This window comes from Arachis duranensis, chromosome 5, assembly GCF_000817695.3.
Source record: "Arachis duranensis cultivar V14167 chromosome 5, aradu.V14167.gnm2.J7QH, whole genome shotgun sequence".
Taxonomy (NCBI): Eukaryota; Viridiplantae; Streptophyta; class Magnoliopsida; order Fabales; family Fabaceae; genus Arachis; species Arachis duranensis.
This window is the reverse complement of record NC_029776.3, coordinates 82,644,314-82,659,147: the sequence shown is the minus strand read 5'-3', so window position 1 is coordinate 82,659,147 and position 14,834 is coordinate 82,644,314.

The window sequence follows — 14,834 nt, the reverse complement described above, 5'->3', positions numbered from 1 at the left end:
GATTTCAAATGGAATCAGAAGTGATATGGTCATCATTAACACGAGTTGTATATCTCGGTTTCCTAACCGTTATCGGCAAGTACCATAACTCGTCATCATCCGTTATTACTCGGAATTGATGAGCTATAACTCGGTAACGTTAACATTTTCATAACCGACGTCTCAAAACGGCACAATAAGAAACCGATGATTTATTGCCGAACAGGAAACTCTCCATAAAAAGGAGGAAAAAGCATCTCGTGAAGGTAGGTGATTATGGAATCTCGAATATTGATTTCCGAATACTAACTTAAGCATCGGAGTGCCTTTGCAGGTACATTCCCCCCTTTTTTCATCGCCCACATTCTTGCACAACAATAACCATAAGAAGCTCGGACTCAGAAGGACGGACGCTCGATATTCCAGTCTATAGTTCGACTGATCCCGAGGAGTGGAAGCCGACCCTTTTTTCAGGCAAGATCAATTGGCACCTACCGTGGGGCCCGAGAAATCATATTTTTTCTCTTGGTCCCTTCGCTTCCATCTACACCTATGGCAGACGTACCGCCTCCTTCACTGTCCGAACTCATGCGGATGGTAGCCGAGCTGCAACAAGCTAATCAACGAATGGCTGACGAGAACCAAATAATGGCTGCTCAAATTGCCGAACTAAATCATGCTCGGATTGAACACGACGACGCTCACCAGGCGGAAGACGAGGAGCATCAGTCCCAACCGACTCATGTTTCGGAAACCGCTCGAAATGAAGAGCAGCAGCCAGAAGACGAGAAAGAAGAATCCGAGGACGCTGTAGGCCCCTTCACAGAAGAAGTAATGAACTTCGAACTGCCGAAGAGGTTCACTCTGCCGTTGACCCTCACGCCTTATGATGGACTCGGAGACCCGAGGAAGTTCATAAAGAAATTCCGATCAATAGTGATCGTCAATGGTGCATCAGATACAGTTTTATGTCGATGTTTTTCGAATTATTTAGACGGTCCTGCACTTGATTGGTTGTGTGCTTTGCCTGCAGGTTCCATTTCACGCTTTCACCAATTGGCGAAGTTATTTGAAGAACATTTTGCCGGATCTGCAATATACCTGCACGACTCCGATTACCTGAACACTATCAAGCAAGGACCAAATGAAAGCTTAAAAGACTATATGACTCGCTTCACCAAGGTCGCAATCAGCATACCAGATCTCCACCCCGAGGTCCATCTGCACGCGATTAAAAGCGGCCTCCGACCCGGGAAGTTCCAGGAGACGATCGCCGTAGCAAAGCCGAAGACTCTAGCAGAATTTAGAGAGAAAGCCAAAGGACAAATTGACATTGAGGAGCTCAGACAAGATCGGAAGTCTGACAAGTCACACTTCCGCGAAGAAGATAAGAGCTCATCCATTAAGAAAAGTTTTAAGCTAACACCTCGATTCGATTCTTATACGCAGTTTAATACCAAGAGGGAAGACATAATCAAGGAAATCTTGAACTCCAAATTAATCAAGCCACCAAGAAAAGCAGGCACATACCAAGATACAAAGAACGTCGACAAATCAAAATACTGCACTTTCCACCAGAAACACGGCCACAATACCGATGATTGTGTGGTCGCCAAAGATCTTTTAGAACGACTAGCAAGACAAGGACACCTCGACAAATACATTGGTGGTCACATCCAAAAGCGCGGCCCTAGTTTCACAACAAACGATGTCTCTGAACAACACCGAGGAAAAGAAAAGGCATCTTCAAGCCAATATGAAAGACCGCGAGGTATAATCAATTGTATTTCAGGAGGATACGCAAGTGGAGGATACTCAAACTCGGCAAGGAAAAGATCGTTCAGAGCAATATGCTCGGTAGATAGACCGAAACAGGATGTAACAATCACTAATGCACAACCAGAAGTCACTTTCACACATGCCGACTTTAACTCCAACATACAAAAATTGGACGACCCTGTGGTAATCACCCTACAGTTAGGAGATCTATTAGTGAAGAAAGTTCTCTTAGATCCTGGAAGCAGTGCCGATGTTCTGTTTTACTCCACATTTCAAAAGATGAAGCTCAGCGACAACATGCTACAATCCACAGGAGGAGATTTGGTCGGCTTCTCAGGAGAACGGGTTCCAATACTCGGGTCAGTGTGGTTACAAACCACACTGGGTGAGCAACCTCTTTCCAAAACTAATGATATTCAATATTTAGTAGTCGATTGTTTCAGTCCATATAACATTATCCTCGGCCGACCTTTTTTGAATAAGTTCGGCGCCATTGTATCTACAATTCATCTCTGTGTGAAGTTCCCATTGCAGGACCGCCAGGTTGTCACAATCCACGGCGACCATAAAGAAGCACGACAATGTTACAACGTCAGCATGAAGTTCCAAAATCGCTCAACGCAACAAGTCAACAACGTCGGCCTAAACCAAAAGGAGCACACGCTAGCCGAACTGGATCCAAGAGCTGATTTCCTCGATCGCCCAAAACCCTCCGATGACTTACAAAAAGTGTATTTCAACAATGACTCTAATAAATTCACATATGTCGGTACCTCACTCAATGCATCTGAGTTGCAGGCTATAACAACCTTCCTGCAAGAACACGCCGACCTTTTTGCAAGGACACCATCAGACATGCCCGGAATAGATCCACATATCATCAGTCACAGGCTAGCAACAAACTCGTCGATCCGACCAGTGCAACAGAAGAAACGTAAACTCGGCGAAGAAAAAAAGAGAGCATCACTGGAAGAAACACAAAAGTTCATCAACGCCGAATTTATCAAAGAGATCAGATTCACCACCTGGTTAGCCAATGTGGTAATGGTAAGAAAACAAAACGGTAAGTGGCGCATGTGCGTCGATTTCACTGATTTAAACGAAGCATGCCCAAAGGATTCTTATCCTCTGCCATCCATAGATTCTTTAGTGGACAATGCGTCAGGCTACGCTACTTTAAGTTTTATGGATGCATATTCCGGGTATAATCAGATAATGATGCACTCTTCTGATCAAAATAAAACAGCTTTTATCACTGATTTGGGTAACTATTGTTATAAAGTTATGTCATTTGGATTAAAGAACGCAGGTGCAACTTATCAACGCCTTATGGATAGGATGTTCGCCAAACAAATCGGCAGGAATATCGAAGTCTATGTCGATGATATGGTAGCCAAAACAAAAGTCGGAGAGAACCACATCAGCGACCTCACAGAAATATTCGGCCAGATCCGCCAGTACAACATGCGCCTCAACCCCGAGAAATGTGCATTCGCAGTTCAAGGGGGTAAGTTTTTGGGTTTTTTGCTAACCCGCAGGGGAATAGAGGCAAATCCAGACAAATGCCGAGCAGTGCTGGACATGGCCAGCCCTAAAACAGTAAAAGAAGTTTAGCGCCTTACAGGACGACTCGCTGCACTTTTCAGATTTGTTCCTTGCCTTGCCTCAACTTCCATTCCTTTTTTCCAAGCAATTAAAAAGAAAAGTAAATTCGAATGGAACGACGATTGTGAGAAAGCATTTTCAAAATTAAAAACAACACTCTCACAACCGCCGATTCTACAAAAACCCCTACAGGGGAAAGATTTATTTTTATATCTATCAGTTACTGATTGGGCGATAAGCTCGGCCCTTGTTACAGAGAGAAACAACGTTCAGCATCCGGTATACTTTGTCAGTAAGACCCTCCAACATGCCGAGCTCAACTATCCAAGGATTGAGAAGCTCGCACTAGCACTGATATTCTCGGCGCGGCGCCTCCGACCTTACTTCCAGAGTCACGTTATCCACGTCAGAACCAATCAGCCATTAAGACAGGTGTTATACAAGCCAGAACTTGCAGGCCGACTCATAAAATGGGCAGTCAAACTATCCGAATTCGACATCAGATACCAATCCCGAGGACCGATCAAGTCACAATTCCTGGCGGATTTCATCGCCGAGCTTACAATCCCATCCGAAGATGATCATACAAAACAGTGGATCCTATATGTCGACGGATCTTCAAATAACGGAGGCTGTGGTGCAGGAATTCGTCTGGAGGCCGACGATGGACTCATATTGGAACACTCAATACACTTCGGTTTCAAAGCAAACAACAACCAATCCGAGTATGAAGCACTACTCGCCGGAATCCGACTTTGTTTAGATCTTCAAATCTCGACAATCAAGGTATACTGTGATTCATTGTTAGTCGTGCAGTAGGTAAACGACCTTTTTCAAGTAAAAGATCCCCTACTCTCTAAATACTTGTTATTAGTAAAAAAGTTAACAAACAAATTTTCCAAGTTTGAAATAGAACATATACCACGTGAACAAAACCAAAGAGCGGATATCTTATCTAAGCTCGGAAGTACACAGTCCGAGCTATCCACACTACAACAGTTCACAATAACATCACCCACTGTGACTCTGACAAATGTGTTGAGTGTCTCACAGATAATAGATTGGAGGAACGACTTTATACACTATTTACAAACAGGTAATATACCAGAAGGGGCCGAGAACGATAAAAGGTTCCGACGGCAAGCATCTTTCTTCACATTACTCAACGGAACACTATATCGACGAGGTTATACTCGGCCTCTACTCAAATGTCTCAACAAGTCAGAATCCGACATAGCTTTGGCAGAAGCACATGAAGGAATCTGTGGCACCCATACGGGAGCTCGGAGTTTAACATCCAAGATCCTCAGAGCCGGATTCTTCTGGCCGACTATGAAACAGGATAGCCAACAAAAAATCAGGTCATGCAACAATTGCCAACGGCACGCACCACTGATACACATACCGGCCGAGGAATTACATCATTCAGACATCAGCTGGCCATTTAACTGATGGGGTTTAGATATACTCGGGCCATTCCCTACAGCACCGGGCCAGGTAAAATTTCTTATTGTCGGCATTGATTATTTCTCCAAATGGGTGGAAGCCCAACCTTTAGCAAAAATAACATCACAACAAATGATTTCATTCATCTGGAAAAATATTATTTGTCGTTTCGGCATACCTCAACATATCACAACTGACAACGGACGCCAGTTCGCCGATCAGAAATTTCAAACTTTTTTGCAGAATCTCAAAATAAAGCAGCATTTCGCATCTGTTGAACATCCTCAAACAAACGGACTAGCTGAGGCTGCAAACAAGGTCATCCTTCATGCACTAAAGAAAAAGCTAGATGACGCGAAAGGACTTTGGGCCAAACTAATACCTGAAGTCCTTTGGGGATACAACACCACCCCTCAAACATCAACAAAGGAAACCCCATTCAGACTGGTATATGGATCAGAGGCCTTGATTCCCCTGGAGATCTCCCAAGAATCCATTAGAACTTACATAAACAACCAAGATGAAGCTCGGAGAACCGAGCTTGACATCATTGAAGAAGTAAGAGACATCACCACCTTGAGGCAACGCGCAACACAGCAAGCAATCGCCCGACAGTACAACAAGTCGGTTAAAAGCAGAGCATTTGTGAAAGGGGACTTAGTCCTCCGCAAAACCGAAGCTGCTCGGAAACCACCCTCACATGGGAAGCTCGCCGCCAACTGGGACGGTCCATACCGAATATCAGAAGTACTCGGCAACGGGGCATACATACTCGAATTAATCGATGGACAAGTATTACCCAATACTTGGAATGTTTCATCCCTAAAGAAGTTCTACAGTTAAATCAGGGACAGGCTGGTACTCTTTTTCCTACTACCAAGTTTTTGTCCCAAAGGGTTTTGCTTGGAGAGGTTTTAACGAGGCCAGCCTACCTGAAAGTTTGTATTCAAACAATTAGAATCTTACTACCAGCATCATCTATTTACAATCGAATTATGCAATTTCTATCTCCTATCATTATCAATTCTCAAAATAACTCAATAAATAGCAATGCTCGGCTATATATGCAACCTGCCATTACTCGGCAGTACATTCAAACCAGAATAATGGACTCATCAAAATCATTCCGGTCAATAAAATGCTTTGCCACAAAAGAAAAGCACTAATTCCCAATAAAGATTCAGATAATCCAAAAGCAAAATATCAATGTTCTTTCAATAATTGTCACCAATAGACCAATGTTCAAAATATCCACCGACATACAAAACAAAACCAAAATACCAAACAAAATAACAAACTAAACATTTTCTTCTTGATCTTCAGCATCACCATCGTCTTCAACCATCTTGCCATCACGCACAACTTTCCCCGGATCCATGCCAGACAGGTCAGCTTCCGGTGCCAAAAATTTTGCTTGTAACAGCGCCCTTTCAAATCCCTCAACAAAAGAATCCAGAATTTCATCAGACTTTTTCTTCTGCACATCCTTTAATTCAGCAGTTACCTCAATAAGACGAGATTGCACGCTCGCCAAATCACTCTCCTTCTTCTTCAGATCTTCCACGTCCCGAGCATAATTGTCTTTCGTTTCCTTCAATAACTTCTCGGCCTCAGTGAGCCGTACCTGAAGCTCAGCAGCAACACTTTTACTTTTCACTAACTCTTCATTCAGAACAGAAACCTCCGCTTTATCAGAAGAAACTTTCTTACATTTCAACTCTTGGCTGCGACTAAGACTGACAAGACGAAGACCAACAACCTACACAAACGAATACAAAAGCTTGTAAAAATTTCGAAAAACAACAACTAAGTCAGAAAAGTTAACCCATTACCTGCATATACTGACCAATCGCCATGTCTCCAACCTCTTTCGCAAGTGAAACATCGACTGACGACTGACAATACTCGTCCACTACAGCCATATAAGGATATTCTCTACCCCAGACAGAAAACCCCTCACTTTGTTCAGAAATTTCGTGAAGCCTCTTTTGATTACCCATAAAAACTTGTATCTCCTCCACAGTAACCCCAAACGACTTCTCCTCAGAGTCATCAGACAGGTCCACAACATCAGACTTCCTCTTCCTTTTAACAATAACCTTCCTCCGACCTTGCCGAGGCTGGGTAACCTCACCAGTCCCAACAATTTTCTCAACATTAGACGACGATACTTCCTTCTCCAAATTCTTATTCTTGAAACGCGTCCTCAAAGACGCAGCTGAAACCCCAGGATATTATCACCTACAAAAAATAAGTAACATCAGATATCTGAAATGAAATAGCAACTACATTACAAACAACCCTATCACTCACCTAAATACTTTACAACAGCATCCTTATCTTCTTCCCACTTCAGAAGCTCATACATTGAAATTAGGTCTCCCCGACCAATGTTCTCAACAAGAAACTCAATCAAACAAGCATTTCTCGGAGGAATAACCTCGGGTCCGAGTATATTCTGAGGTTCCAAACACCAATATAATGGGAACTTCTCAGCCAAATTTTCATCTACGAAAAATGGAAAACCCCTTTCTAACCCCCTAACCTTAAAGTACATTTCCTTGAAATCTTTGAAGGAAGACTTATACAACCTGAAAATGCCAAACCCAGGGGTGCTGTTGAAATTTATCCAACCCCCCTTCCACACCCCTTTGGCTTGAAATAGTGAGAAGAAAAGGTCGACAGAGGGTACCTGCTCCAGAAATTCCATTAGAATTTCAAAAGAACGCAAAAACGCCCACCCATTTGGATGAAGCTGCGACGGAGCACAGTTCAACTGTTTAAGGATCTGACACTCGAAATCTGTGAAGGGTAACTTCACCCTCAGTTCCTCCAGAATACAGCTGTGCATGTAGAAAAATTCAAAACCACTCCCACGGTGATAAACCCTATCATTTGCACTACATGGCAGTAACTCAACCCCAACTCCAGAACCAGGTCTCACCAACCTAGTCACATCCACCTCCCTCACGGCAACTTCATCACAAAACAACGATACCCGAGACCTCACATCATCCCCAACCCAATCATAAGACCAATCTACCTTATCTTTCTTCTCCTTCTCAAACCCCATCAAGAAAAACACAATAAAACAAACATGCAACAGCAAACAGAAAGAAGAAGAAGGAAGAAAATCACAAAAACGCAGACATAACCGTACCTCTCTTGCTCATTCTTCACAGAGAAGGAGAAAATCAAAATGCCCAAGTTCCAATCAGTAAACGTCATTAATCAAAAAACATTTCAAAATATCACAATTACATCAATCACACGAAAGGGCAAATGAAACATTGGAAACTACCAAAACACTAATGAAGCACCCACTCATTCTCTCTCCTCAATAAAAAACAAACACGTTGTCCAACGTGGCAGAACCAAAGTCCCTTTAATGAAGTACGTTGAACTAGGGGCCTACTCAGGAATCCACTCAACCGAGTTATAACTCATCACAAAAGCTCAACCTGCTTCATTAAAAAACTTTCCTCAGCTTAAGCTTGGGGGCTGTGATATGGTCATCATTAACACGAGTTGTATATCTCGGTTTCCTAACCGTTATCGGCAAGTACCATAACTCGTCATCATCCGTTATTACTCGGAATTGATGAGCTATAACTCGGTAACGTTAACATTTTCATAACCGACGTCTCAAAACGGCACAATAAGAAACCGATGATTTATTGCCGAACAGGAAACTCTCCATAAAAAGGAGGAAAAAGCATCTCGTGAAGGTAGGTGATTATGGAATCTCGAATATTGATTTCCGAATACTAACTTAAGCATCGGAATGCCTTTGCAGGTACATTCCCCCCTTTTTTCATCGCCCACATTCTTGCACAACAATAACCATAAGAAGCTCGGACTCAGAAGGACGGACGCTCGATATTCCAGTCTATAGTTCGACTGATCCCGAGGAGTGGAAGCCAACCTTTTTTTTCAGGCAAGATCAGGAAGAGAAGGCGACCGAAAGCTGACCTTGTGTGCTATTCTGTGCTGGAGTCTATGGAAATCAAGGAATCAAGAGGTATTTGAGGGAACGAAGACAGCGCCACGAGAGACACTTAACCTTGCAATGAAGCTGCAGCAAGAGCTTTGGCCCAACTAGAATGCCTATTGTTATCTTCTTTATTCTTATTAAATGAATTTTATGTTTTTTTTTCCTTAAGTAATTTTCTTTCTTTTCAATAGTCCAGGGCTATGTCTTTTGGGAGAACCCCACCTCTTAAATTTTTGTCCCAATTTAGACCATGTATTTCTTATTCTTATATGAAGTACAATAACAATACCTTTGGTAACTTAAAGTGTAGAATGCCTTTTGTATTTATCTAACTTAGGATGAAATTTGTAAAGTAGTCTCTTAAATTTATTATTTTAACTCTCACTAAACAAGACGAGGCGAACCAACTCACCAAAAAACAAACTTCTAACAAAACTGCACGAGACGAAGCGAACTACTTTGCTTGCCATCCTAATTTGAGGTGAACAAAAATAGTCTGAACATAATTATCGGCTGAAGTGACGACATCAGCAAATTAATTATCATGGAGTGCTTGCCCGCAAATCTATGGCGACTAACTAATCAAATCAAAATAATGCTTTAGTTTATCTTCCACGAAACCTTTTTTAATTGAAAAAAAGGGATCAATTGCATAAAGTCTACACAACTGCCCTATAATAAGCGAGCTTAATTAAATATATAGTAAGGTATTGTAGGACAGAATGTGAGTTTAAAACTTAGTTAGCTCAATTATATTGGATGGTTTTTTAAATAATGAGTTTAAAAATTAGTTATTTTGCTGGTATGTGATTGTTAGTGCGCAAAACTCTTTTAAACATACATAAAAATTATATTATTATTATTATTATTATTATTATTATTATTATTATTATTGTAGAAATTTGCATAAGATCATGAACGAATTCGAGACAAAGTAACCAAAGGAATACTTATATATATAACGAATTATTCAACCCTAAGAAATCCCATTATTGATTTGATACCTTTTCTTTATTCTATTAATTTAATGAAATGGAACACTTTGTAATCTGATGATATGCATGCTTTCATTAATTATTGATTCGGATAATATAAAGCATGAAATACATTTATGCCTTGAAAATTATGTTGGTGTAATAATTAATTAATTATCATGTTAATAATTTACATTATGCCAACCATCAAGAATATGCGCATTTTCAGAGAGATGAAATAAGTAAACATTTTTGTTTCCAGCACTAAGCATTGACATTCCTTGCTTCCCACGAAGGCACCACATCTAAACATAACTATTTCTTTACAACTCAGACCTATTGGAATCAATTTTCATACACATAAAGCATAAACTTATTATATATTCACTGTTTTAATTTTTCGTATATTATTTTTACATCTATAAACATAAATACATATATATTTGACTCTTTCCATATATTAATGGGCGCATTGCTCCATTAATGGTTGGAAGAGATCATATTGAACTATCACATCTTCAATTCGCGGATGATACTATCTTGTTTTGCCCTCCGGAGACAGAGACAATTATGAATTACAAGAGGCTGCTGCGGTGTTTTGAGTTGATGTCGGGTTTGAGTATCAATTTTGATAAGTCGAGTCTGATCTCGATCAATTGTGAGCAAGAGTGGGTGGAGCAGGGGTGTCGCCTTCTGGGGTGCAAGCAAGCTGTCTTACCTGTTAGGTATCTTGGGATCTCTTTAGGGGCCAACCCGCGATTGGTGAAGACGTGGAAACCTATCATTGATAAAGTGGAAGAGAAGCTCAGCTTATGGAAAGCGAAGATTCTAAACAAAGCTGGAAAGCTAGTTCTCATCAAATCAGTGTTGAACAGCTTACCAATCTATTACCTTAGCCTATACAAGATGCCGAAGGCGGTCGCTAACAAGTTGATTGCATTACAGAGGAGGTTCATGTGGGGCAAGGAGGATGGAAACTTTGGTATACCTCTGGTGAAGTGGGAAGTGGTTCAGGCACCAAAAAAGGCGGGGGGTTTAGGGGTCGGGGATGCAATGCTTAGGAACACAGCGCTCTTATTTAAGTGGTGGTGGAGATTTTCAAAAGAGGAATGTCCATTGTGGAAGAAGATTGTTTGTTCTTGTAACAATTTGAATCTTAATGTTCGACTATCAGATCAGCCTGTACCAGTAAAAGGTGGCCCGTGGAAAGACATCTGTCAGTTGAATATAAAAGAACAACAGGTGAAAGATAAAATTATTAGTGGGATGGCGATGGAAGTAGGGGATGGTAGGAAAACTATGTTTTGGGAAGACAATTGGGTTCAAGGTGGTCCTTTGAAAGCGAGTTTTCCAAGGCTTTTCTCTGTTTCAAACCAACAAGGATCTGTGATAGGAGATTGTGGGTTTTGGGATGGGTTAGAGTGGATTTGGAATTTTCAGTGGCGGAGAGAGTTATTTCAATGGGAGTTGGAACTTGTTCATCAACTTCATGAGAGGTTAAGGCCAGTGAAGCTATCAACTGGTAGACAGGATAATCTTGTGTGGAAATTTGATAATAAAGGTATTTTTTCTACTAACTCTTTGATGCAGGTGCTGCAATCGGAGACTCTTTCACAAGAGATTACGAGCTATAGCTTCACAAGTGTTATTTGGAAAGGGTTGGTACCGCCAAGAATAGAGCTTTTTGGATGGTTTGTTCTAGTTGGTCGGGTAAATACTAAAGAGAGGTTGAGTAGATTGGGCGTCATCCAGCAGAGGGACAATATTTGTGTCCTGTGTAAAAAAGAGATGGAGTCTGTTCATCATCTGTTTCTGTTTTGTGAGTTTACTTGGCAGGTGTGGTGCGCGTGGTTGAGGGGCTTTCGTAGAGATTGGGCAGTCCCAGGAACCATTAAAGGTCTATTTGAGAGTTGGACTAACATGCTTAATAGAAAAGAGGAGAAGAAGAGGTGGCTGATTGGTTTCTTTGCAGTGATTTGGAACATCTGGTTGGAACGCAATGACAGAATCTTCAACAATAGAGAAGCAGGTGTTAAGGTCATTCAAAGTAGAATGTTTCTGAGCTACAAGGAGTGGGCTGGTATTGATCCTTTTGGTTGTTGATGGCTATGCCGGAGATGACAGGGGATTGATCACCTTCGTGTTTGGTTTCTTTTTCTAGTTGCTTAATTTGACTGTTTATCCGTTGCTCCACTTTATTGTGTTGAGCTTTCTTTGTTTCAAAAAAAAATTTGACTCTTTCCATTAGTACTATATTGTAAGTTATTTTAATTAATCAATTAACATGAATTTAATATTTAAAAAAAGTCAGATACTTTAAAATAGTTAAATTAGTTAGTCTGTTAGTTAGATAATAATATATTACATAAATTATTTTATAAAATATTATCTAATCGACAAAATAAAAAATAATTTCATTTACTGTTATATATTATAGAGGCTAAAATGAAAGATCTGATTTTTCAAAAACTGGATTAATTCTTTCATAGATCATATTTCACTATATTAACCTTATTTTTTAATGAGTAAATTGACAATTAAGTTTTTGAAGTTTTTGAATTTGGATTAATTAGTCTTTAAAAAAAATATTAATTTGATTCTCCACAATAGTAAATATGAACACGTAATGCCTTTATTAATTTAGGAAAAGTATAGAGTACTAATATACAATCTAACAACTTATTACCAATAATAATTAATTATTATATTTTAAATACATGTATAAAGAAACACATCTATAAAGACACTTCTATTAGATATCGTTATAAAAAAGACATTTTTATTAGAGACAGACATAAAGATATTTCTATTAAACACAGTTATAAACAAGAGTTGACAGAAGTTGGCAGAAATGTTGTTGGTAACATAGCGGAATTGATTAATTTATCAAGTAAAATTTAACGACTGTGTTCATATGTACCATTACCTACTATGACGTATATTTTTTTTATGAAAGATCGTCACACAAATAACAACTTTTGGAGTGAAACTTTTACCTGTTTTAGTAGGATCAGATTTATAATAAATAGAGAGAGTTGATAAATAATGTTATATGAAAATTCAAAAGATAATAGATGTCTCACTGTTATATCGTTTTTATGCTCACATAGCAGCAACGGAACACACACAACTGTAAATAAAAAAATATATGGACAACTCAATTTTGTTTCGTAATATCTATTGATGGAAGGATATACACATCCATTGTTTGTTATCGTAGAGAACCTAATTGATGTTTTTTTTATTCAAGGACTGATTAATCCGATGTCAAAATTTTTTAGAATCTAATTATCACTTTACTCTTCTTTAATTGTTAGTTATACGTATATAATATGGATGACAAATGACATGTAAGGTACGAACACTTTATTGAGTTGCTGTGTCTGCGTGTGTCGGACACATTTCAGACACGACATTCATTGACACTCGTTCAGCACACGTGTCTGCTGTGTCTTTTTTTTCCAAAGATAATAGGTTATATTTCATTAATTATTAAAAAATGAAATACAAAGATGTCCAAAAGCAGGACAGCATAATAAAAGGTGGGGATTTCCCAAAAACACTACACTGAAGGTATTCATCCAACGGTGTGTGGTCGAAAAACGAAGAAAAATCTTAAAGAAGAAATAATGATAAATCAAATTGAATGCACCTAAGAGCTTGTCTCATGGAGATGACGACCTAAACTGGGAGTTCTTTGGATTTCACGGAGCAACTTGACAGAGCTTGCTAGAATGGCAGACGGCATAGAAGTAGAACCTTCAAAAATCAATTGGTTGCGAGCTTTCCAGCAGTTCCAGCAAATGATGGCAAGCAATTGAGGATTATGGTCAGCATTCTTCAACGGGTTAAGTATCTCTGTTGATGCAGTCCACCATGTCCAAAAGTCGTTAGAACTCTGAGGGGGAAGACAATCACGAAGATAACTTTGAGACCATACATCTTTAATTCTAGAGCAATCGATCAAACAATGAGTGACTGTTTCCGTTGCTTCATGACAGCAAGGGCATATTGGTGATATAGATGGGATGCGGTGATGAATCTGAGCAAGCACCGGAAGTCGGCCATGGAGAGCTTTCCAAATAAATAGCTTAATTTTGTGAGGTAAGTTCAACTTCCATAGATCAATCCACGGCTTTTTCTGTTGCATATAATTAGGGCAAAGCTCCACAGGCGGATGGTAAAATAAATAGCCAATTCTGTAACCTGAAGCTGTATCATATTACTTGAGTTTGTTCAAATCCCATTGCAATTTGTCCCTACTCTGCTGAATTTTAACTGACAAAATCCTGTTTGCAACGTCTTGAGGAAATAGTTCTTGAATGAGATTCTGATTCCAATTTCTATCTTCAGTAATTAGATCTTTAACTCTTGGAAACAACTCAGAAATAGCCTATCTATTTGGCATGTCAGAAATCATTAAAGGATACGGAGGAGGCAGCCAAGGATCCTCAAAGGTTCGGATATCCTCACCAGTATCCACAGCCCAATTAAGACATTTTTCAACAATCTTTCGGCCTTCCAGTATGCTCCTCCATCCCCAAGAAGGTAAGACTCCAATTTCTGCCGTTATAGCATTACCATTGCTAAAGTATTTACCTCTTAAGATTTTGGATAATAAGGAAGTAGGCTGTGTTACAAGTCGCCAAAACTGTTTGCCTAAAAGCGCCAGATTTTGGATTCTGAGATCTTTAAATCCAAGGCCTCCTTCTTTTCATGGGCGAGTCATAGTGTCCCAGCTAATCCAAGCCATCCTCCTTTCAGAACCTTTTTGTCCCCACCAGAACTGAGAAAGTAGAGAGTGAATTTCCGAAATTAAACCATCAGGCAACTTGAAGCAAGACAATGTATAAATAGGAATAGCTTCTCCCACTGCCTTAAGCAATATGTGTCTACCACCTGACGAAAGAAGATTGCGCTTCCACCCTTGGATTCTTTTCCGAACCCTTTCTTTGATCATACTAAAAGAAGCCTTTTTCGATTTAGAGAATGTAGAAGGAAACCAAGGTATTTATCCTGAGCCCCAATATGATTAATATTCATAGAGTTAGCCAGTA